Source organism: Chlorocebus sabaeus, chromosome 7 (genome assembly GCF_047675955.1).
Source record: "Chlorocebus sabaeus isolate Y175 chromosome 7, mChlSab1.0.hap1, whole genome shotgun sequence".
Taxonomy (NCBI): Eukaryota; Metazoa; Chordata; class Mammalia; order Primates; family Cercopithecidae; genus Chlorocebus; species Chlorocebus sabaeus.
In genome coordinates, this window is record NC_132910.1 from 126,474,633 (window position 1) to 126,498,507 (window position 23,875).

A 23,875-nucleotide genomic window follows, 5' to 3' on the forward strand; every position below is an offset into this window, starting at 1 on the left:
TATCCCCACTTCACAGCTAAAGAAACACAGAAACAGAACAAGTGACTTGTTCCAGGTAACAGCCAGTAAACAGCAGAGCTTGGACTAGAACCCAGGTCTGGTTCTTAAACCTGTGCTCTTCATCATAACACTGCTTCTATGAAGCAGGCTGCAAAGGGTGCAAACCAATTAGCTATTTATTCAACAGGCTTAGAGAACAAATAGCTGGATTAGTTCTCATCACGCACAAGCCTTCGAGCCATTCTCTAGGCTCTGTTGGTTTGGTCCGCATGATGTTCTGTAAGGAGCAATCAGAGTTTCAAACGGCAGCTCAGCCAGCCCTGTTCATCCTCCATGACCTCTTTAAGGTTCTAGTTCCCATTCGTCAATGAGGAAAAGAATACCTATTCATCAGGGATTTAGTGAGGATCAAATGCGTTCAGCACAAATCTTGGCACAGACATGGTTGGCACTCAGTAAACATTCGTCTCCTTCTGTCTCTGGCCTCAAACGTGGTGTCAGTTCAAATAATTTATTCTCCCATAAACTAGGAAAAGATAAGAGAAAGTCCTCAGGTCATGAAATATCAGATTTTAAATCAACTGTATATTATTCTGAGTGATGAAGTAATGTGTTTTTGTGAAAATAATGTTATCCTGAGTATTTATAAATAGGTTTTTTTTTTCCAAAAACATTGTATATTCGTATACTGATTTCTCAGAGGTCAGTATATGCAATTTGAAAGACTAGTGGACTGATCTGGTTTGGCAATTCCTGGATCAGTTCTATACTTACTCATGCCACAGGTCTGCCAAAAAAAATTTTATCAACAACTATAATTGTCTTGTAACAGTTATTAGTCAGGATAGAAGGCAAGATACAGCCTGCTAAGAAACCACATGGAAATATTTGAAAGCACGTGAGTTTTTCAAATTAGTAATTGTGTCCAAAATTTAGCAGGGGGCATATTTTGAATTTGTGGTGTGTTTGAACTTTAGATGGTTCCATGACCTCATTTTAAAATTGTATTTTAATTATTCCTGAAATAGAAAAAAAACGAAGAAGATGACAATCTCACTATGTTGTTTGAAGAAAACTGTTATTCTTTACAGAGTGATGTTTACAAACAAAATATTTATGTTTGTAAGAGTATTCATATTACAAGCACTCTTTAATCCCCTAATGCAAACAATTTTTAATTAGAGTTAATAAAATTAGCTTAATTGCTTAAAAAACTTAGTACTTTTGTGGCCCTAATTGATATCTAAATCCCAATCTATGGATGAGCATTTGAAATACACTAAGCAAAATAATAATAAGGAAGGTGGTAATTACAAATGGACTTACAGAACCTATAGATCTTACGAATTATCAAAATGATTTAGGAATTTAAATTTGCAAAGCAAATTTTAATTACAATAAACTTGATCATTTAATGGCATAAAATATATTTATATAAATAGAAAGACTGTAAATTTATATTGGCATTAAAAACAGTTCAAATTTTAAAATTATAAATAATGTTAACCTTTTTTTTTTTTTTTTTCTGGAGACGGGGTTTGACCTCACTTGCCCAGGCTGGAGTGCAGTGGCACCATCTTGGCACCATCCTGGCTCACTGCAACCTCCACCTCCCCAGCTAAATCAATCTTCCCACCTCAGCCTCCCAAGTAGCTGGAACTACAAGCCTGTGCCAGCGTGCAGCATGTCTGACTCATTTTTTGTATTTTTTGTAGAGACTGAGTTTTGCCATGTTGCCCAGGCTGATCTCGAAATCCTGAGCTCAAGCAATCCACCTGCCTTGGCCTTCCAAAGTGCTGGGAGCCACCCTAGGCATGAGCCGCCAGGTTTGGCCAAGAATGTTAAACTTTTTGTACATCTAAAATAAATAGAAAATGGACTTGATATAGTTCAGTTATAACCATAATCATATCAAGACAGGGGGAAGTTTTCAAGTTGAAAGATTATTTAGTAATACCCTTTTAGATTAAATTATATGATAAAAACATACAACTCTCTATTTTAATACCAACAATAATTTGTTAAAGACACTGTGTTGGGGAAATTGTAACCTACAAAGTTAAATAAAATATTAAAGTCAGTTAAACAGTAAAGTCAGTGGTATAGTCGGATGCCAGGCAAAAACGTGTTTTACCCATGATTTTACTTGGAGAGCTGTCAGTTGGGGGTTTTTAGCAGTTTCCAGTTTTTGCATGTGGACACTTCAATAACCTTATTTCAGAAAAACTACCAGAATAAGTCCTTTACGATATATATATATATATCTCACAAAGTAAGATATATATATCTTACGTAAAATAAGATGTATATCATAAAGTAAGATATATATATATCTTACTCATTTTTCTTGGAGAATCTGGGAAGTTACTATAAAACTAAACGCAGGACATGAACATTTTGTGACCATAAAACTAAGTGCAGGTTACTAGAAAACCTAATGCAAAATCTGCCACAAATAGTTTTTTGTAATACATATTAATCTCAGCTTTGGATACTATATTATCAACTTCTTATAACTGCCATCATCTGGGCAAAAGTGGTCAAACTAAGCCCAGTGTCTAGGCATGGTAGTTGGCCTTGCATGAAGTTGACATCCATCCTCTGAGTTTAATAGATCCACTGCCACTGATTTGAGGCAGGGGACAGAGGACCAGAGAAAGGAGAGAAAGACAGAGTGAGACAGAGGGGAGGAAAATGCACATGAATATGGAGAGGTGGGGGCATGAGAATCAACAAAGATCTATCGCTGGGTGGTGATGGTTGAGCTGGTCATGTGAGTTTGGGGTCCATGAGCTAGCAGTGATGAAAATCACTTTGCTTTTTATTTTTATTGAGCATCATTCCCTGAGGTTGTGTTAAATGCCACAGTCTGATCATAGGTGAACTTTAGAGCATTAAACTTGGTCACGTTTGTTATGTCACATTCGTTAGACACATCAATACACGAATGCTATTCACAACTTCATATGTTATAACTATGTAGGCCAAAGTGTATATAAAATAATGATGATGTAATACTAATAGCTAATGCTTATATAAGCCCTTTTTATGCACCAGACACTGTTCTTCACACATGTATCATCCCATTTAATCTTCACCATACTTCTATTGGGGGCACTAATATTATACCTATTGTTTTCATATAAAAACTGAGGCACAAAGGATTTAAGTAATTTTACCAAAATCATATCACTCATAAGTGGCAATAAATGGCAGAGTGGAGATTCACAGTAGGTAGATTTCTTCAGAGTCCATATCTTTCATCCATTTCTAATAAAGAGTGTATAAATAAAATAGAAAGTTCTTACTCTATGTGTCATGTATGCATGCCACCATTCTGTACTTATTGATTTCACTCAGTGTGTTTGTTCAGGTTCATTGGTAAAATCTCCATTATTTCTGGTTTCTTTTCATATTGATTTGTTCACTTATATTTCCTGACTTACTTTTGCCTGTATCTCCATATATATCCCTACACTAACTGGACTGGGAAAAAAAAAAAGTAAGTGGAACAACTTTGATTTAATTGGACAATTTTGATTCATCCCCTAAACTGGAAAAGAAATCTAAATTGCTGAGCTTATTTGACTCCTTTATCTCATTTGTTTGTCCATTTTAAAAAAAATACAATTGCTTTTTATTGGGACTAATATCTATTATTAGCATCTATTTCTACTCGTCCTTTTATTGTCAACTGGAAATTAAAGCCGGAGTTTTATCAAAACACATGGAATGGTAGAAAGAAATGCCCTTTATTTAATTACTGCAAATCCCTGCAGAGCTACACTTTGGATAAATTAAACTCACCAGATAGGAAAAAAAATTGAATCTAATAGAATACATACTCAAGTTGGAAGACACCAAGAAAGGGCAAGGTAAAATTATTAGTCAAAATTGAAAGTACCTTTGAATGGCTGCACTGTGCTTATTGTAACACTCACTTCTTCGGCACATTTTCTTAAATAAAAGCTCAAAACACTAAGCTTGCATTTCCAAAGTCTAAATTACTTTATGCCTGACTATAGACAGTAATTTATTTTGAACAGACCAGTCTCTTCAATGAGTCAAACACAAATTTCTCAACATGAAATTTAAAGTACTCCATTGACGGGCCCCATGTCAAGAAAGTAACATCTTTTCTCTATTTTGCAAAAGAAATCCATGCTTAATTAGATTCATTGACAGGCTACTCCCACCCTTCTCCACCTCCTAGGAAGTCCCCTGCAATTTGATTTCCCTTCAGTTTATTTCCCCAATATTGTTTTCTCAAAGATCACAAAGAGAACTGTGTAAGGGCCATTTAGCCACCTTAATTTTTTTTTTTTTTTTTTTTTTTTTTTTTGAGACAGAGTTTTGTTCTTGTCGCCCAAGCTGGAGTGCAGTGGCGCTATCTTGCTCACTGCAAGCTCCACCTCCCGGGTTCAAGTGATTCTCCTGCCTCAGCCTCCCGAGTAGCTGGGACTACAGGCACGTGCCACTACACCTGGCTAATTTTTGTAGTTTTAGTAGAGACGGGATTTCACCATGTTGACCAGACTGGTCTTGAACTCCTGACCTCAGGTGCTCCACTCTCCTCGGCTTGCCAAAGCGTTGGGATTACAGGCCTGAGCCACCACACCTAGCCTAGTCATCCTAATTCTACTTGACTTCTTAATGCTGGATGTAGCTTCCCTGATGCCCCCTTACCTAGACCAGAGTCCCCTTGATCTTTCCTCGGATTGTCAACTCCCTGGCTCTTTGTTTGTTTCTTGAAATTCTGGCTCTCTAACTTTCCTGTTTTCCTTCTCAAAGAATTCAGCAACTCATTTAGTAACTAACAAATAAACAAATAATAAGCTATTATTCTTCAGCCAAGTGACTCCAAAATTATTTTCTAATCTTGATTTTTCAAAAGTGTTTGAGATTTAAACCTCAACCTCAACTAAATAAGAAAGTAGTATTTTTTTCTTTATAAAGACAAGGAGGATAAAGCAAAATAGTGTAGTATATAATGTTAGGTGAAATACTTGCTATTTTAAGGATTTTTCTTTTAACAAAATATGTTATATTTATTTATATTCAAAGTTACTAATACAGTTTTTATTATGCATCATAAATTGCAGTAGGTACTAACAACACAGAAATGATGAAAATGTATCTATCCGCAGGAGTTTAAAGTCTGTTTAGAATCTAGCAGAAAGAATTAGTGATAGCTGGACCAATAGGAAGGAAGCATTAACTTGGTTATTATTTTATTGTCCTAGAACATTTTCACATACTTGACAAATAGTAGAACGTTTTATGTCTTGATCTGTACTTTCTAATTCCCGAAAACCATGCAAGCTTTTCTAATCTATTCACATACAAGTATTACATTGATCTGGTATATTAATGAAGGCTCTTTTAATGCAAGAGAAAGAAAACCAGCTGCAACCAGCCAAAAGTAAATGGGGAGTTTCACGGTGCACATCCACAAAGTGGACAGGTCATGACAGGGGAACATCTGGATCACAAGAATGCCGGTTCCCAAAGACAATAAGGAGGGCTTCCAGCCTCTACTATTTCTGCACTGTGAAGCTGGCATCTCCATTTTAGAGTTTCCCACTAAACAGGAAATACGATTGCCAACAGCAGCTAGCTTCATACCTCAAAGAAACACCAGATAGAAGAACCATTTCCATTGAGGGAAGGATTGACTGGAAGGAGTATTTCCCCCAAAAGGTAGGATTGCTTTCTCAGAATGTGGGAGGAGCTGAGTAGGGCATGATAAACGTCTTCTCTGGAGAGGCTCTTAACAAAAAGGCAAAAATATCATCAGTAAGAAATTCCGGTGAAAACTATTAGTATGGATAAAGACTCCTGGGAGTGGGCGGGCTAAAGAAAGAAGACAGAATGATGAAAACCAGAAATCAGTGACAAAGGCAGATTTCCACAGCAAAAATTATAGAACATGAAACAAGGTGGACCCTTTTCCCCAGCTCCTCCCCCTTACCACCTGTAGGACTCTGTAGAAGTATGCAGCGACTCAGCTGAATGCTAGTCCGTTTGTTTTGTTATGTTTTCTTTTTAAATCCCTTTACCACATCCTTAATCCAGTTCATAGAGCAATCTTCAATCCTTCATGCTTTTATATCTTCCTGGATAACAGATTTTTTTGGAATAAGGCAAAGTATAAACATGCAAACAAATCAATATTTTGGGTAAAGTCTAATTCAGCTTCATGTTGTTCCCAGTAGAGTAATTAAGATATATTATTTTCCTATTTAACTAATAAGGAAATTAAAGGACAAAAAGTTTAAACAGTATGCCCTGACAGTAGATGAGTCATAGCAGAAACTGTGATTCCTTGCAGTCCTCGGAACTTTTCTGCCTAACCACCAGCCACAAATTATTTTGGGTCCCTGGTGGGCATCTCAAATCAGCTATACCCAGGACATCAAACCAACCAGCAATTACTAGGTCTGAGAGAGAAGAGAGCAGAGAGAAAATCAGTCTAATAAGCCCTTACATGGGTCGGTAAGGTGGAGACTATGATTTCTTGAATTATAAATGAAGAAACTGGGCTAAAAAGTTCCCAAGTCCTTCCAGAGAAGTGCTGCGACGCCAAGTCTCTGAGCTAGTATGTTTCAGAAAAAGCTGGTCCTATTAGGTTTTGTGTAGCTACCCTACTAGGTATCAGAGAGATGGACACCTGCAGTGACTTCAGAGGAAAGCAGAAGCAGCACTGCCAAAGAGGCCGGTGACTACCCAACTGAGAGAGATGTGTTACGATTTACTCAACTGTTTATTTGCCGGGACTTTAATCTGAAAATGATGGCCTGGCTTTCATAAAGCCATGCAAAAATCTGCTATAGAATGTCCCCACGTCTCAATTCTGGCTTCCAGCCTGGCAGCAGGGGAGGGCAAGTATATGCTTCCACAAAAGGACAAAAGACTCCACCATCCCTTAGAATTGTTCGGCTACTTTGTTTTCGTTTGTTTTATTCTTGGCTTGCTTGTTTGCCTGGGTGGTTACAAAATCTTTAAAAAGTGAAAAAGGGTGCAGAATTGTCAGTACCCTGATTCAAGGATGCCGTCTGCTAGCATATTCACAGTTTTCATCTGTGACCTTCACAGACTCGTTTTCTCTCCTTTACTCCTTTTGTATTGAATGTGTACTCACATTGCTTGACTATGTACACAATGTCTCCACTATATTTCTAATCCTGCATGGAATGGATTAAACTATCAACATTCTCTCACCTGTGCACTTTTCCCTTACCAAGAATTAAAAAAAAAAAAAAAAACTGTTTATAAGTTTATACTAACAAGAGCTGAGAGAGCCTTAGTCATAAAAGTGATAATTATAACTAATCTTCCAAGTATTATTACCACCACTACTATTAGAAAACAAAAGTACATCTCTTCTTAATTTTATTAAAGCTTTCCTGAATCTTTTGCATCTGATATCTCTTCCAAAGAAAGAGAAAAATAAAGAAGCACAAAGATTGATTACTGGTAATTGTATTTCTTTTCAACCCTGGTATTTACATAGAGTCAAGAGCTCCCTGAACAGCCACATGGCACCTACTCTTTTTCTGTCCTAGAACTAACTACACTGCCTTTATTCTTCCCTTCCTTTATCTTTTCTCCAGTGTCTCCTACTGAGCTCACCATGAGATCCCATCATGCATTCATGCCTTGAGAAGACAGTGCTGCCGAACTTTATCGGATTATATTGGGCACTTGTTAAAAATTGCCAATTATTGGGAGCTTAGAAATCCCCAATCAGACCGCATCGCCCAGGTCTTTTTACTATACCATGTTTCTCCTTTGGACTCTATCAATATATAAACAGCACATGAGAATATCATACACTAAAACTAGTTAAATGATTAGGAAACATAAATTTTATCTCATGGTGGAAATTGACTTGCTTACTTGTGTTAACTTTAGTATACCATCTTTCTCAAAAAGCTTACTCTCTTCAAGAATATGGCTGTCTTGGGGAACCAGACAGAGATCATCTTCTAAACCTGACTGTACATTTTGATCATCTGAGAAGATTTTAAGAAAACATAAATCCCAAAATGTACTCTATACCTAGTGAATCAGAAAATCTGGAGGATGAAATACAAAAATATATTTAAAATTAAAAATCTTCTCTGTCCTTCTCCATTTCTGATTGCCACTGTACTGCCAAGAAGCCAATGACTCCTGGTGTGCATACTTCAACCCCTTTTAGCATGCCCAAGTATATGTGTTTGTGTACATATATACACACACACTTGTATGTTTATGTATAATATATAATACATACTTTATAAATGTACATAATATATACTTTACAGTACACATTAACTATAATGTATTATTTTTGAAGTAATATTTTCTAAAATATTGTATGGTAAAACAAATATAATATATACTTCAAAAGCATATGTTATATATAAATTATAATGCATACTTTATATATTATACATATTTTTATATGCATGTGCTTGAGAAATAGGGGCTTGGAGAACATTTACCCAAAAGCCAGAAAGAGAAGAACATAAAAGTGTACAACGTGGAAAGTTTTTTTACGTCTCTGGCCTGGAAGAGATGCCCATGGTTCCACTAACATTCCATTGGCTAGATCTCCATCATGTGGCTATGCCTAATTATAGGGCTGAGAAATGTGGTCCTCAGCCTGGCAGTCACTTCCCAGGAGCAGCTCCACATTATAAAGAGAGAGTAAGAATCTTTGGCAAATAGCTGACTTTCTCTACCTCTCTACCCAATTATGCTCATTATTGATATTCCCTGAACACTTGATTCCCTCTGTGTTTCTAATCACCACTCTCTCTCAACCTGGAGTACACTTCTATACATATAGCAAGCCTAATTATTCTTCTGTCTCGGTTCCATTTTCTTCTGCTCCTCAGATCCCATTCCTTTCATAGATTCTTTCACTCAACTAATGTGGTGTACCACATGTCAGAAATTTTTTTAGGTGACAGAGAGCAAAGAGTAAACTAAAGGGACAAAATATCTGTCCTCTTGGAGCTTATATTCTTGGACAAATAAACAAATATTTAATAAGTAAACCATATTGTATGATGGTATGTTCTAAAGAGATAAATTTAAAAAAAAAAAACATAGAGGAAAAGTATAACATTTCCAGAAGTAGATTAAAATTTTAGACAAGTTGGCCAAGGAAGACAACAATAAGAACATGAATTTAAGTAAAGACTTTGAAAAAGTGCAGGAAAAAGAAGAACCAATGCAAATTTCCTAAGGCAGGAATATATTAGAAAATGCCCCCAAAACAGCATGAACATCAGCACAACTTGAGTAATAAAATAGAAGGGAAAGTAGAATATGATGCTACAATGACAATGGAGTATGTTATGTCCAGCTTTGTAGAATACAGAATTTTGGCTTTTATGGAAAATGAGATTCGAACTATTAGATGACTTGAAACTGAGGAGCCGCATGATCTTATCTACTTTAAAATGGATCACCGGGCATAGTAGGGAGAAAAACAACTCCCCAAGGATGTCCATGTTCTAATCCTCAGATCATGTTAATATATTACTTCACATAGCAAGAGGGATTTTGTAAATGTGATTAAGTTGAGGATCTTGATATGGGAGGATTATCTTCGGTTAGCTACATGAACTCAATGTAATCATAAAGAATGTCAAAGGAGAGAGGTGGGTCAGAGTCAGAGAAGAACCATGTGATGAAAAATAGAGGTGTGAGAACAAGAGCAAGAGCGAGAGTGAGCGAGAGAGAGAGAGAGAGAGAGAGAGAGAGAGTGAGAGAGAGAGATGCTATGCTTCTGGTTTTGAAGATGAAGGAAAGGGCCAGGAGCCAAATAATACAGGGAACCTCTAGAAAGTGGAAAAAGCAAGAGAACAAATTCTCTCCTAGAGCTTCCGGAGAGTACCATCCTGCCTACACCCTAATTTTAGCCCAGTAAGACTCCTTTCAGACCTCTGACCGCTGGAACTGTAAGGCAATACACGTGATGTTTTAAGCTAATTTGATGGTAATTTGTTACAGCAGCAAGAGGAAACTAATACAGCAGGCTGCTGTGCTGAGAATAGCAGGGAGCAAGAACAGAAGCAGGGAGACCTGCTAGAGAGCTACTACAGTAACCCAAAGGGGAGAGAATGATGGATCCAGCCAAAAGAGTGGCTGTGGGGTTAGTGAGAAATGGACAAATTCTGGCAATATTTTGAAGACCATACTGACCGAATATCCTAAGAGACTGCCTGTGAGGTAGGTGAGAAAGAGTTAAGGCTGGCACTAGGGTTCTCAGCCTGAGCACTGACACAGAGTTGCTATCAAATGAGACAGGGACAACAGCAAGAGGATCTCATTTGTGGAAGAAGAACCAATGATCCCTCTTCTCTGTGACATATGTAGGATTTGATTATTTTATCTGGCATTTATCGGACAGTCATCCATGTCCTTGTCTGCCTTTGTGGCTAGATTATAAGCTCGGAGATCTCTATTTTTTTGTGTTTTTCTACATTTTTATCTTAAGAACTTTGTTAAGTACAAAATTATGCCAGAATAAAAGGGTGGCTATCCAACCTATGACCAAAACGTGAAAATGGTACAACTTTTGAATAAAATCTGCTTTTAACAAAAGGATCATCTGCAGTCAGAGAAAACACCAAATTCCTATGTGCTTTGGTTCTCCAAAGCACCTACCACAGCTCCTAATAAAGAATAGCCATTTAATAGGCCTTAGTTAACACACACACACACAGACACACACACACATACACGCACCCCTTTAATAATGACTTACATCATCAGTTCTGTTTGAGTTTTCCAAGAAAAGGGATTGAGGGAAAGAAAGTAAAGCACTTCTTAATCTATTCATGAGAATTTTACCATTTAATTTGAGATTTTTCTCTTACCCTCATGGAAAAATAGAAATAAATATCACCCTATCATCCAAGCTTCAGACAGAACTTGAAACTCATGATGCATTTGCTTGGATGATAGGGTGATGTATATTTCTATTTCTACCCTAAATAAGGAAAGTTGCACATTTTTTCTGTCTACACTAAATGCTGGTTCCCTGCAACAAAGTCAGTAGTCCACTCCAATGAAGCAGTACTGAATATAAACAAACATAAGTAAGTGCTGTGACTACATCCCCATTCACATTTAATCTGTTACTCCTTCCTGGTCATTAGGAAAACTTTATGTGAACAAAGGATATGGTGTTTCTAGCAGAGAATTTTTTTTTTTTTTTTTTTTTGAGACAGGGTCTTGCTCTATCACCCAGGTTGGAGTGCTGTGGTGAGATTTCGGCTCACCAGAACCTCTGCCTCCTGATTCAGGCAATTTTCATGCCTCAGCCTCCCAAGTAGCTGGGACTACAGGCCCACAGCACCACACCTGGTTAATTTTTTATATTTTTAGTAAAGATGGGGTTTCACCATGTTGGCCAGGCTGCTTTCAAATTCCTGATCTCAGGTGATCTTGACCTCAGGTCCACCTCAGCCTCCCAAAGTGCTGGGATTACAGGTGTGAGCCACCGTGCCGGGCTGAAATTTTTAATCTACATATGATAATGGATCTGACTTCAGCAATAATCAAAAGAAACACCTATTTAAGGAGATATTCTCTACTATTACTTTGGTCTTAATATTGCTAGTGTCTTTTCATTTAAGATTATTCAATATAAAGTAAACATTAATAGCCTATTTTAAAAGCTAGACTTAAATAAATGGTATTGGTTCAAGACAGCCAGTTTGAAAAAGAAAAATTTGAATCCACACTTCACATTATATACTAGAATGAACTCCCGATGAACCAGAAGGAAACAAATAAATAGAATCAAACAAGTGCTAAAGAAAACATGAATGAATTCCTTTGTCACCTGGATAAAGGAAAAGCATTTCTAACTATGACTAACATTCCACAGGCAATAACAAAGAGGATTAAAATATTCCACTACATTAAATTTTTTAAAATCCTTTGCGTAAAAATTAAGCAAAACAAAACGCAAATGAAAATCTGGAAGAAATAGTTTGGACTTCACCAAAAGTAAAACATTCTGTTTCTGAAAGACACTTCAAGAAAATCTAAAGTCAAGCCATAACAGACTGAGAGCAGCACTTACATTATTTGATAATGAACTTGCATGTTGAATATATAATAAACTCAATTCAAAAATTTTTAAAAAACCACTTTTTTAAATGAGAAAATATGATTTGAACAGAAACAGAAACAGACATTTCACCAACATAGTAGGTACCACCTAAACCTTTTCACTGTGGGAAGAGACTAGTCTTGAACTCTAGATTTCAAGAGAAATACTTTATAGTTGAAGTTATTAATCATTGTTAATTCCCATTTAGCTTGTTCATATATTATAATTCCAAGGAGTTTCTTGATGTTTTTATTGCCATCAAAAAATACACAAACTTACCAAAAGAATTTAGAGGGGATCCTAGCTAATAATATTACTCTACCATGACATCTTTAGAGATTAATGTATAATTAAAATTAGGAATTTAAAAATGAAAATTATAATTCTTGAAGCGAGAGAGAGAGAGAGATCAGTGTAACTTATGTCTAAAGTAGAGCCATCCCAATTAAATTCTTCAGGAATGAGATTGTTAAAATCAATTCATCTAGAACAAACAGCTATTTCCAATATGACTGGGAGAAAAATGATTTTGTTAGCTTTATTGATAGACATTAGAAGACAGCTATAGCTACAACTGACCATAGAATAGAAAAGAGTTTCTCATTATTAGCATTAAACAACATCATAATGTTTTCAGGACATAGGAAAGTGCCTCCTTTGAAAATCTAAGGATGATTTCAATCTTTATTTACTTTGTGAGTTAGAAAAAAGGGGAAATGTCTACTCCAGTTTAAAGAAATTTTCTCCATTATTAATTACTTTAATAAGTGCATATTGAATCTCTTTATATGTGGAAGAAGAGAGAGTCAACTAGTAATAAAACAAATGCAGGCCAGGCGCAGTGGCTCACACCTGTAATCCCAACATTTTGGGAGGCCGAGGCAGGCGGATCACCTGAGGTCAGGAGTTTGAGACCAGCCTGGTTAACATGGTTAAACATCGTTTCTACTAAAAGTACAAAAAATTAACCGGGTGTTGTGGCACGTGCCTGTAGTCCCAGCTACTCAGGAGGCGGAGGCAGGAGAATCACTTGAACCCGGGAGGCGGAGGTTTCAGCGAGCCAAGATCGCGCCATTGCACTCCAGCTTGAGGCAACAAGAGTAAAACTCCATCTCAAAAATAAATAAATAAATAAATACAGAATTTGCAAGTGTTCTAGTGGCAATAAAGTGGAGAATCCAGTATGAGAGAGAAAAGTGTTAATGATAATTCAATGATATACCCAACGGGCTAAGTTATAAGGCAGCAAAAGTTTTAATGTACTTGAAGAATGAACAGGAGAACGGTAGAAAATAGCAAAAGACAATAATAGCAAAACACTGGCAAATATAACATTAATTGAGTTCCCGTTTGGTTCAAATTACTTTTTTAAGTGCTTAACATATAGTAACACATGTAATTGTCACCATAACTCTGCTTATTACTTACTTATTATCCCCATTTTACAGAGAAGGATACTGAAAAAGATACAGTTGAAATTATTTGGCAAAGTCACACAACTAATTAGCAGCAAACAGATCCTAACCTAATCTGTCTCTCTATAAAAATGAATTCTAAAGATAAGTGGCTGCTAAATCATGAAATAATATGTAGGCCAAGGTTACATTTAGATAAGCAACATGAGTAAGTTACATGATTCTGTTCATGTTCCAAAATATTCTCATATATAAATTGCAATTATATAATTTAACAGTAATTTGAGAGTAACGTACATTTTATAAGCTTAAAATTGGATATGGATTCTGGAATTCATTGTCATCATAACACTTTTTTAAAAATCTTTGTTTTTAGAGCCAGGAGCTAAACATTCATATTGAATGTACGTGCCTGGAAATTCGAACGTCCCCCACCCTCCAGGATCTTGAGAAATCCTGTTGGGAAAAACATTAAGAATTATGGTAAAATAAAGATTAGTGTTTTTATTTGAAGGATAAGGATGCTTGTCCAAAACCAACTTAAAATGATAAGAAGTCTATAAAAAGCAAAGCCCCGCAAATAAACCTACTTGAAAATCTTATTTCCATGACAACAGAAACAGAGCGTTAAAGGGCCAGCACACTTCTGCAATGCGATATTGTTGACACATTCAGTCAAATAAAACATTTTCAATAAAAGGAATAACCTTTCATATCCATGCTAAATTATAGCTACATATGAACACAGAAAAAAATGCTAGACTGTTTTATAGCATTTTATAACATTTTTATAAATGGAGGGATTATAAGGCTGATTTTTTAAATTATCATGAACGGATTTAACATCTTTTCTACTGATTCGGAAAAATTTAGAAATAAAATATAAAGTATGATCTGACATTGCATACAGAAAATGAGTTTTCTAGTTTCCATAGCTGTCATTCCACTTACTGTTTTAGAAACATCCAGTTAATCATATTATTTTAAGATAATATAGGGTGTTCCTTCGTGAATATACATGTAACCAAAATAATTTCTTCATTTAAAATAATCACTATTATTTAATGATGTGAGATAGATTTACATTCATAATTCTGGATATTAAAATTTAGTTCTTTTTGGTGTTGCATAGATAAAACATTTAAAAATATTTTGAAAAAAATAGCTTTTTTTCCCCTATGGTAACAGCAATTTTTTGTACAAAATTCCTTTTTCATATTATGTTTTTAAGGCTTCCTAAATTTAAATGATTCTCCAAAAGCAAATTTAGCATTAAAGTATGTAAAATAATTTTGACTCTGCTATTTTAAACAATATAAATATTACAGATTTTAAAGGTGTTACTATGTAAATGACTTTGGCCCTCATAACAATCCTGTGTAGTGAGGAAAGGGCAGATACTGTTATCATTTTTTTTAGCAAGTGAAGTATTTGATGCTCACACACATTACATGGTAAGTGGCCATAGGAAAAATAAACAGGCTGGCCATGTTGGTTCACACCTGTGATCCCAACACCGAGGTGGGAGACCTGCTTCAGTCCAGGAGTTTGAGACCAGCCTGGGCAACATAGGCATATCTTGTCTCTCCAAAAAATAAAAATTAGCTGAACATGGTGACACACACCTCCAGCCACCCTGAAGGCTGAGGCTAGGAGTTCAATGCTTCAGTGAGCCTTGACCTTCATGCTACTGTGCTCCAGCGAGAGTGATTGAGTGAGATCCTGTCTCTAAAAAAATTTAAAAACAAAGAGAATAAACATAGTTCTTTACATTTCCATGGCCAGCTTTTTTCTGCTCTATGATGCTACATACCACAGTTAATTTAGAAGATTAAATATTGACCTTATAGGTCAATTTAGTTATACTTTAATATGAGTTGAATTATTGGCTCTATGCAGAAAAGAAAAAAGAAAGCATTATTAATCCCAATCCTTGCTTACCTAATTATAAAAATGATAAATCCTTATTAATAATTGATGCAGTTTTTCTTTAATTTTATATATGTAAAATATATAAATTACATATATTATATATTTTCTATATAAACATATTACATATTATATATATATTTATGTATGTAGGTAGTTAGGTAGGCATATCAAACTTCAGGAAATCTTTTAGGAATATACCAAATCTCTGAATTTCTAAACTAAAGAGGTCTATTGATCTATACCCATGAGCACAAGGAAAATATTTGCTTGCCAAAAATAAGAAGCAGAATTTCCTAGATGAAGAGCATACAAGAAAATACATAATATAAATAATTATTTCACCTAAAATTGGGAGGAATTTACAAACAATATGATTAACTTTGGTTTCTCCAATATAAATGTCTTTCCTTTTACATTCATTTTTTTCCTTGACAGGAATGTGCTAAATGTGTATCTACTGAACAGAGGCCTCTGCCTCCAGAGTACAGAACAACGAGGAGAAAAGTCCACTGTATCAGACCATCTCATTTGTAATCCTAGCTCCATGGCAGAAATGCTGAGTGATCCTCACAAAGTCATTTAAACCTACTGGATTTCTGTTTCAACCATTTATTCAGGACTTTGGCAGTTATGTGAGCCATAAATCCTACTCTCAAGGAGTTTGGGACCCAGGCCAGCTTCACAGGCAGGCAACCTATGGAGCTGAACTAGGTGCTATGCTTAGAAGAGACCACCACTTGGTTTGATGTTCTGTCATCGTCTTGAAATTCTTAAGTTTTGTACAAGGGGTTCCACATTTTCATTTTATACTGAGGCCAAAATTATATAGTCACTTCTTGAGATAATTGCTTAGAAGCAATTTCACTTGTAAAATAAGGTGACTAGATCCATTCATGACTAATGAAGACTCCCCTCTTGACAAAAACATAGACTTCTCTGGGCCCTTCTTTTGAGGATGCCTCATCCTTGGGCTCCTTTCTCAACCTGGTTAGCCTAATTTTAGCAAGAATCCTGATAAATCAGTCCGGAGAGAATCCACCCTACCTTTGCTATCTGCAAGTTCCTCATCCCCAACCTTTGATACATAAGTCCTTAGCTACAATTAGCAGGAATCCACCTACCCTTAATGTCACTTCTTAGTAATTTCTCATCCACTGACCATATCACTCTGCTCCTTGGCTGTAAATCCCAAGCTCTCTTTGTCGTATTCAGAGTTGAGCCTAATCTCTCTTCACTATATCAATAGTCTTGATCCTCATTGCAAAAGTTTTTAATAAAACCTTCATTGCCATTTTAACAGATGTCCAAATAATTTGTCTTTAACATGAGAAATATAAAATTGTGAGTTTATATTCTTTTTTCTGAAAAAAACTCTCACCTCAAACACAGATGTCACGAGACCTCCAATGTTAGTTGAGAAGACAAGGCAGTCTTTCCAATTCCTCTGCCACCAGACTGAATTATCTCAAACCTGCTTCACTCTCTGTCAACAATACTTTTATTCAAACGGTGACATGGTCCCTTGTCACTGTATGAAACCAAGAATATGAAATATCCTCCTAAGTCTTATTTTGGTTTTCTACTGATTTGTTCATTTTAGGTTTCAATAATAGAACAGTGCTCTTTTCTCTATGCAGATTATAGATGCTTATTCTGACGCATAAAACTATTGAGTGTTTGCTTTTCTTTCATTCTTTTAAATCCAATATTATTAGAGCTCAAGAAGACCTTAGTGATCATTGTCCAGCTTTCTGACTCTACAAATGATGAAAAGATAGTTAAAGAAGTCTTGTAGCTCAAACAAAAACCAAGTTTTCTCAAATTAATTAAGAATTCCTCCAATGCCTCTTAGCTTTCTTTCTTTCTTTTTTTTTTTTTTTTTTTTTGAGACGGAGTCTTGCTTTGTCGCCCAGGCTGGAGTGCCGTGGCCGGATCTCAGCTCACTGCAAGCTCCGCCTCCCGGGTTTACGCCATTCTCCTGCCTCAGCCTCCCGAGTAGCTGGGACTACAGGCGCCCGCCACCTCGCCCGGCTAGTTTTTTGTATTTTTTGGTAGAGACGGGGTTTCACCGAGTTAGCCAGGATGGTCTCGATCTCCTGACCTCGTGATCCGCCCGTCTCGGCCTCCCAAAGTGCTGGGATTACATACAGGCTTGAGCCACCGCGCCCGGCCAGCTTTCTTTTAAATACTTATATTAGATTTCTTTATCACTGTCAAGATTTCATAAGTATCTCTTGGGTTCCAGGTATTGAATTTATTTTCTTTAAAACTCTGTTTAGACAATTGCTACTTCCTATGAAGAGAGATGAAGAGGGGCATAAGTGATAAATACCTTAAACACTTTTTTCGGCTATAATGGCTAGAGAAAGGAGCTGTATTATATTTTGCCTAATATTTGCATGTGCTTTTTATCTACACCAGCTTAATTCAGCCTTCTTCTTTTTCTAAAGTCAGCTAACACCTTTAATAGTCCCATTGTCTTGACTGATTGATTTAAAATTTACTCCAAAAAAAAAGAGAAACAGATTTTTATTTTGTGACAGAAGTCAATTAAAAATATTTTATTAGTTAATTACAGAAACTGTGTGTTTTCCTAAAACTTTCTTTCCTAGTGGTGGATCTATGTAAATGTGATATAGGATTTTGTTTCCAAGAGCTTCTCAGCATAGAGTTTATAATTACAATAAATACACACAAGTTGCCATAGTAGAAAACAGTGTGACCCACATTATTAACTGGGAATGTAAATTTTTTACTTACAGGGATAATATGAGGTTCCTAGCATTGATTTCGATGTTTCCCTAACAGACATGGAACCCACCATTGTATTATTTCACATTCTTGAGTAAAGGATACATTGGATTAGTAACTTCTCATTCTCCCTAAGTGTTCACCTAACAATGTCAGCATCTATGTATACTTAGAGTTACTGTTGTGCTTATGAGCTCATTTTTTCCCTTAGTGAGTATAACTACATTTAAATCTTCTTGAAACAAAGAACAGAACTAAATATGCAGGTTTCAGTTCAGATTTCTCTTTCCTTGAAATTTCTGCAATAATCTATATCTTTCTATTTTCAAATTTCTACTTTTAGTAATCCTTATCTGGATCATTACAATCAGATACCAATTAATTTTGATAATTCAAGAGCTCTCCTTTTTAGTATTGTCAGGACAATCACCATAAGCAGGGATTGTTTAATCACATTATTCCCATGCTAAAAAACGTTCACTGTTTCTCCATTATTTGAATGATAGAATATATGAATCTGCCTCCAAACTGCCTTCAAATGTAAATTGTACTACACCTTTTGTCACACTTAAAAGTAGAGAAAAACAATGCTGTCTCCCAAGTACCCCACCATGTGTTTTCACTCACTGCCATTTTCTCTATTCCACTTTTGCAAATTTTAGTCACCCTCAAGTTCATAACACCCCCCACCCCCGTAAGAATTGTTCTTTTCAAGTTCTCATGTGTCATAACATTGTGTCTCTACTCTCAATTTTGCCCTTAGTTCATTACTCCAGTTTGCCTTATATTGAAAACAAAAGAAAGAAACTATTATTTCAATAATGCTTATTTTTTGTACATACAGGCTCATTTGATAATCTAATAAAAGCTTTACACCTTCTATTCTATCACCCGACAAATGAATATTTGAAAAACTACCAAATTTTGTACACGTTTTTGCTGTTTTATGAGGCTCAACATGAAATCCTATTTTAAGATCCTAAAACTTCAGTTTAAAAACCTCTGGAATATTGGAAAGAAACTTCAAACATTGATTCTTCCCTGAAGAAGTTTATAGAGAGAAGTCCCCAGAGTCACCGTGGCTAATTCATCTTTGCAGCCCGAAGTCAGTATGACTTTTGCCCAGGTTGTAAAACCTTTAACGTGAGAGGCACTCTGGATTAATTTAGATAGCAAGTGAGTCATTACAATTTCTTTTTTAAAAGAATATTATACAGCACAAATTTGGTTACATCTGTATAACTTTCAATATGTGGGAAAACATGATTTTTTCTTAGCGATTAAAGAAATATCTATACCGAAGAATAAGTCCTTCTACTCTATTTCACTGATTCTGCCAATTTTCATAAAAATGCAAAAGCCCTTATAATAGGATTTTACTCAAAGTATCAAGAAATTGAGATATAGAATGATATAGGTATGTAGCATTATATTAAGTACTTTAATACAAATATACAGATATTTTTTCCTGCTTATTCAATCTTCGTTAACTGTGAGATGTGTATCCCAATGTGACTTAGTCTAAAGATGAAATAATGAAGGTGAGCTGCTTAATGCGTTTGTCTTACATGGCCTCATTTTGAGGTCAAAAACAAATAATAATTCTGGAATATTTTTGTTGTCAATATGTGCTGTATAAATAAGAGCCAAGATTCAATGAATCTCCCTTTTTAGCTCAAACAGTACTAAAATATATAGAAAAAGAAGTAATGCAGAAAGTTACCAAACCAAAAAAGTAACTCAGGCAAAAGTAGGAAGCAGTTTGGTGTAATAAAGGAAAACACATAGAATATGCCATTCAACACATCTTTGAAACTACCCACTGTCCTCCTTTCTTTCAATCTAGAAACAAAGTTTCTACTTGTTCACATGCCCATTAAAGCAAATTCCTTTCCTTAAGAGGCTCAGAGTATAGTAATTTCACTTATCTGCAGTTTCACTTTCTGCTCTTTCTGTGACCCAGGGTCAACCATAGTCCAAAAATATTAAATGGAAAATTCCAAAAACACACAATTCATAAGTTTTAAATCGTGCTCTGTTCTGAGTAGTGTAATGACTCCCCCTTTGATCAGCCTTTCCATGCTGTGGATACTACCTGCCACTTAGTCACTTAGTAGCCTTCCTGGTTTTCAGGTCTACTGTCATAGTATCACAGTGCTTGTGTTCAAGTCACCCTTATTTTACCTAATAATGTCCCAAAGCACAAGAGTAGTGATGCTGGCAATTTGGATATCCCAAAGAGAAACCATAAAATGCTTCCCTTAAGTGAAAAGATGGAAGTTCTTTACTTAATTTAAAAAAAGACAAAAATTATATGTTAAGGTTAAGATCTGTGGTAAGGGGACATCTTCTATCCATGAAATTGTGAAGAAGGAAAAAAAAAATTTATGCTAGTTTTGCTGTCGCACTTCAAACTGCAAAAGTTACAGCCATAGTACTCGATAAGTGCTTTAAGATGGAAAAGTCATTAAATTTGTGGATGGAAGATATGAACAGAAACATGCTCTGATTAACATCAACCAGGTATGGCAATATCATCCACTGGAGGGTCTTGGAATGTATGACCACAAATAAGGGGGAACTGCTAAAATTTCCTAACAAAGGACAATGTTCTGCAAAAGATACATCAAATTCTTTAATTCTCTCCCAAGTTCATATCTTCATTTCTCTTTGCCTATCCTTAGCCCCTAGCTCTTTTCCATTGTTAATTGGCAAAAAGCTCAGAGTTCCTTTTCTTAAGCAGTTGTCAAAACACCAAGGCTATAATCTAGTGACTCTCCGCATTCTAGTGTTCAAGCTGTTTTCTTGAACATTTGCAATAATGTATAATTTTAAATGACAGCATATTTTGTAGCTGTCTTGTCTTCCTAGTTTCAAGAATAGCAGCCTCTAATGAAAAGCCTTTTCCAACATAACTATCTTTCCATTTACCTCTGAAAGTCAATGAAATAAAACTATTTCATTCCTTCTGGGACTCATCAGATGACAGAGTTCTTAAATGGGAGGTCCTAGATTTTCCTTCTTATTTTATACCTACATTTGAAAAATATCCAAGTGTCTTACAGTGTTTAAAATCAATACATTACAGAAAATTCTGGAGGTAAAGAGCCAAACTTAGTTGTAATAGATGGCTTTAGTAATTTACCTGAAAACAGATTATAGTTTAGAGACTAGAGTTACACATAATGAAGATCAAATTCTGGCTTTACCTTGCACTAACTGGTAATTTTGGAAAATTATAATTCCATTTTGCTTTCAATCCTGTACACATAAAATGAGAATATTAACAATTTGCCTACAACAGGGAAATGATGTTCTGAAATTTCAAGAGATAATGTATACATCATTATTGACACGTTTTTATTACACAATAATAAATACTGTCATTTTTAACTAATAAACATAAATGTCTAATAAATACTACTATTGATGCCATAAAGCAAATCTGCTATGACAATTTTGGAATTTTTAAAAATCTCTGTGTGTAAATAAAAGGAAGAGTAAGAGAACATATATACAATTCAGATTCATGTAAGGAAAAGTGATAAATTTTAATTTTAGATTTTGTTGTTGTTGACCGATTCATTAACAAGGAAATGGTATTGAACTGCCAGAAATTTCATTGCTTGATATTTATTTCTGTATGTGAAATGTATTAATTTCAAAATATGTAATTCATTTTATAAATATGTATAGATTTAAAAGTGTAAAAATGTTTCCTATCTGGACATATAAGGTATGTTTCCTATCCAAAGGTAAGTACAGTATTAATTAATCTGGTAGAGAGAAGTATAATAAAGACATTGCACCAAATATTCAGTTATTCAATATCCATGTGCTTCCCAATTCTCCCAGCCCCCTTTTAGTTGGATGGGACCTTGTGACTAATTCTGGCAAATGGACTAACAGTAGAGTACATGTGTATCACTTCTAAGCAAAAGCCTGGATGATAGATATGAGAACATGGATGCTTGTCTACCTTTGGTGAATGCAGTATCATACAGGTTTAGCCTCCATTGACCCAGTGCCTTGAATAGCAATGGGGGGCAGAGTTCATTTGATGATCTACATTGGACATGTAACACCACCAAAAATAATCCTTGGATATGTTAAGTCACAAAGATATGGGAGTTAATTTGTTACCACAGCATAATATAGACTGCCCAGATTAACATGGAAATGGTTTCATTGTCAAAAAGATGAAAATAGTTGTACTACACTAATAATCATCTCTTCATAATTGCCTTTATTTTTAATATTTGCTAATCTCATGACTTTTATTTGATAAATATATATTGGAACTTATTATGTTGAAGCACTTTCCTCCCCAAAGTAAGTCATTGTCTGATATGAAAGAGAAGACAGAAATATTTATAATAAAACATAGAATGTTAAATGAATTCTGAGGAAAGGAATATTGGTCCTACTAGATTTGTGGGAAGAGATATTATCTCATTTGAGTCTTGAAGAATTGGATGTATTTAGACATGTGAGGATGAGCAAGATATGGTAACGAAGTAATGGGGAGTATTCTGGGAGAGAGATTAACATGAGCAAAATCATAAATAGAAAATAGTGACTTGTTGAGTATGGACGGAGTAAAGGCTAAACTAAACAACACAGAGTTGACATCCACCCTCATGTGCTTCTATAAAAAAATAAGAGTATATCCAAGAAAGTTATTAAAGAAAAGATCTGAAGAGAGACATGGAAGCTTTACTCAGCACGAAAGAAGACACCTTCTTTCATTCTTTCTAAATTCCTGAGGGATATCAGGAGAAAAACATGATTCTAAACTCTACTTTAGAACCTTAAGCTATAAAGGGAGGGAACAGAGACATGCCTATTAGAAGTTTATTACAATTGCCACCCTGGGATTTAATAAGAAAAGAAATTATTGTGACAAGGGAGTAACAGTGGGAATGCAAGAGAGAGGAAAAATTGGAACATTTTTTGAATGCAGACACAAGAAGTTCAGGAAAACAAAATAGTGGATATGAGGGTAACGGGAAGAGAGGAGATAAAAACCAGGATGATTAAAGGATGATATTAGGAAAAACAAAAATAAGAACATAAACAGGGGTGGGGTGAGGCAATTTGATTTTGGACTTGTTGACTTTCATATACTAGTACACCATGTGGGAAGAAGATAAAAGTAGGTTTGGAATTCACGAAAGAGTTAGTCTGGGTGATGTATGCTTAACAGCACCAATAGTCTGAACTATTTCACCGTAAGTAATCTCAGGAGGAATTTTCTTAGACCCCAATATCTGTTTAGCTGATGCATTGCAAGAAATACATATATATATATATATATATAAAGTCAGAATGTATATAAATATACATAAAACATATATGTAGGAAGGGCAACTACAGAATGGAGATATTCATTTTACATATATATTACATATTTAAAATCTTATGTATTCATATTTTTCATATGTATTATATAAATACAATATTATATGTGTCTATATATAATTTTATATATGATATATATTTATTTGTGACATAAAATAGTATATTAGATATGTTAAAAATTGATTTCCCTATCATGCATGTGTTCTTCCTACTTTCGACAATTTTTCTTACTAGAAATATTCCTCCTAGGATACAGCATATCACTGCAGCCCATTCTCTCCTTTTGCCTGACACT

General features: G+C 35.2%; 1 protein-coding gene across 3 annotated transcripts in view; it reads right to left on the reverse strand.

The window, feature by feature from the left end:
• Window positions 1–23,875, reverse strand: part of GPM6A (glycoprotein M6A) — a 366,415-nt gene that overhangs the window by 193,585 nt on the left and 148,955 nt on the right. The window contains exon 1 of one of the 3 annotated variants that reach the window (XM_073017734.1): window positions 16,847–16,866. The exons of the other annotated variants lie outside the window; for them this stretch is intronic. The gene's annotated coding sequence lies outside the window, so the exon portion shown is untranslated. Of the gene's footprint in view, window positions 1–16,846; window positions 16,867–23,875 lie in introns of those variants that run through there. 3 annotated transcript variants of the gene reach the window in all.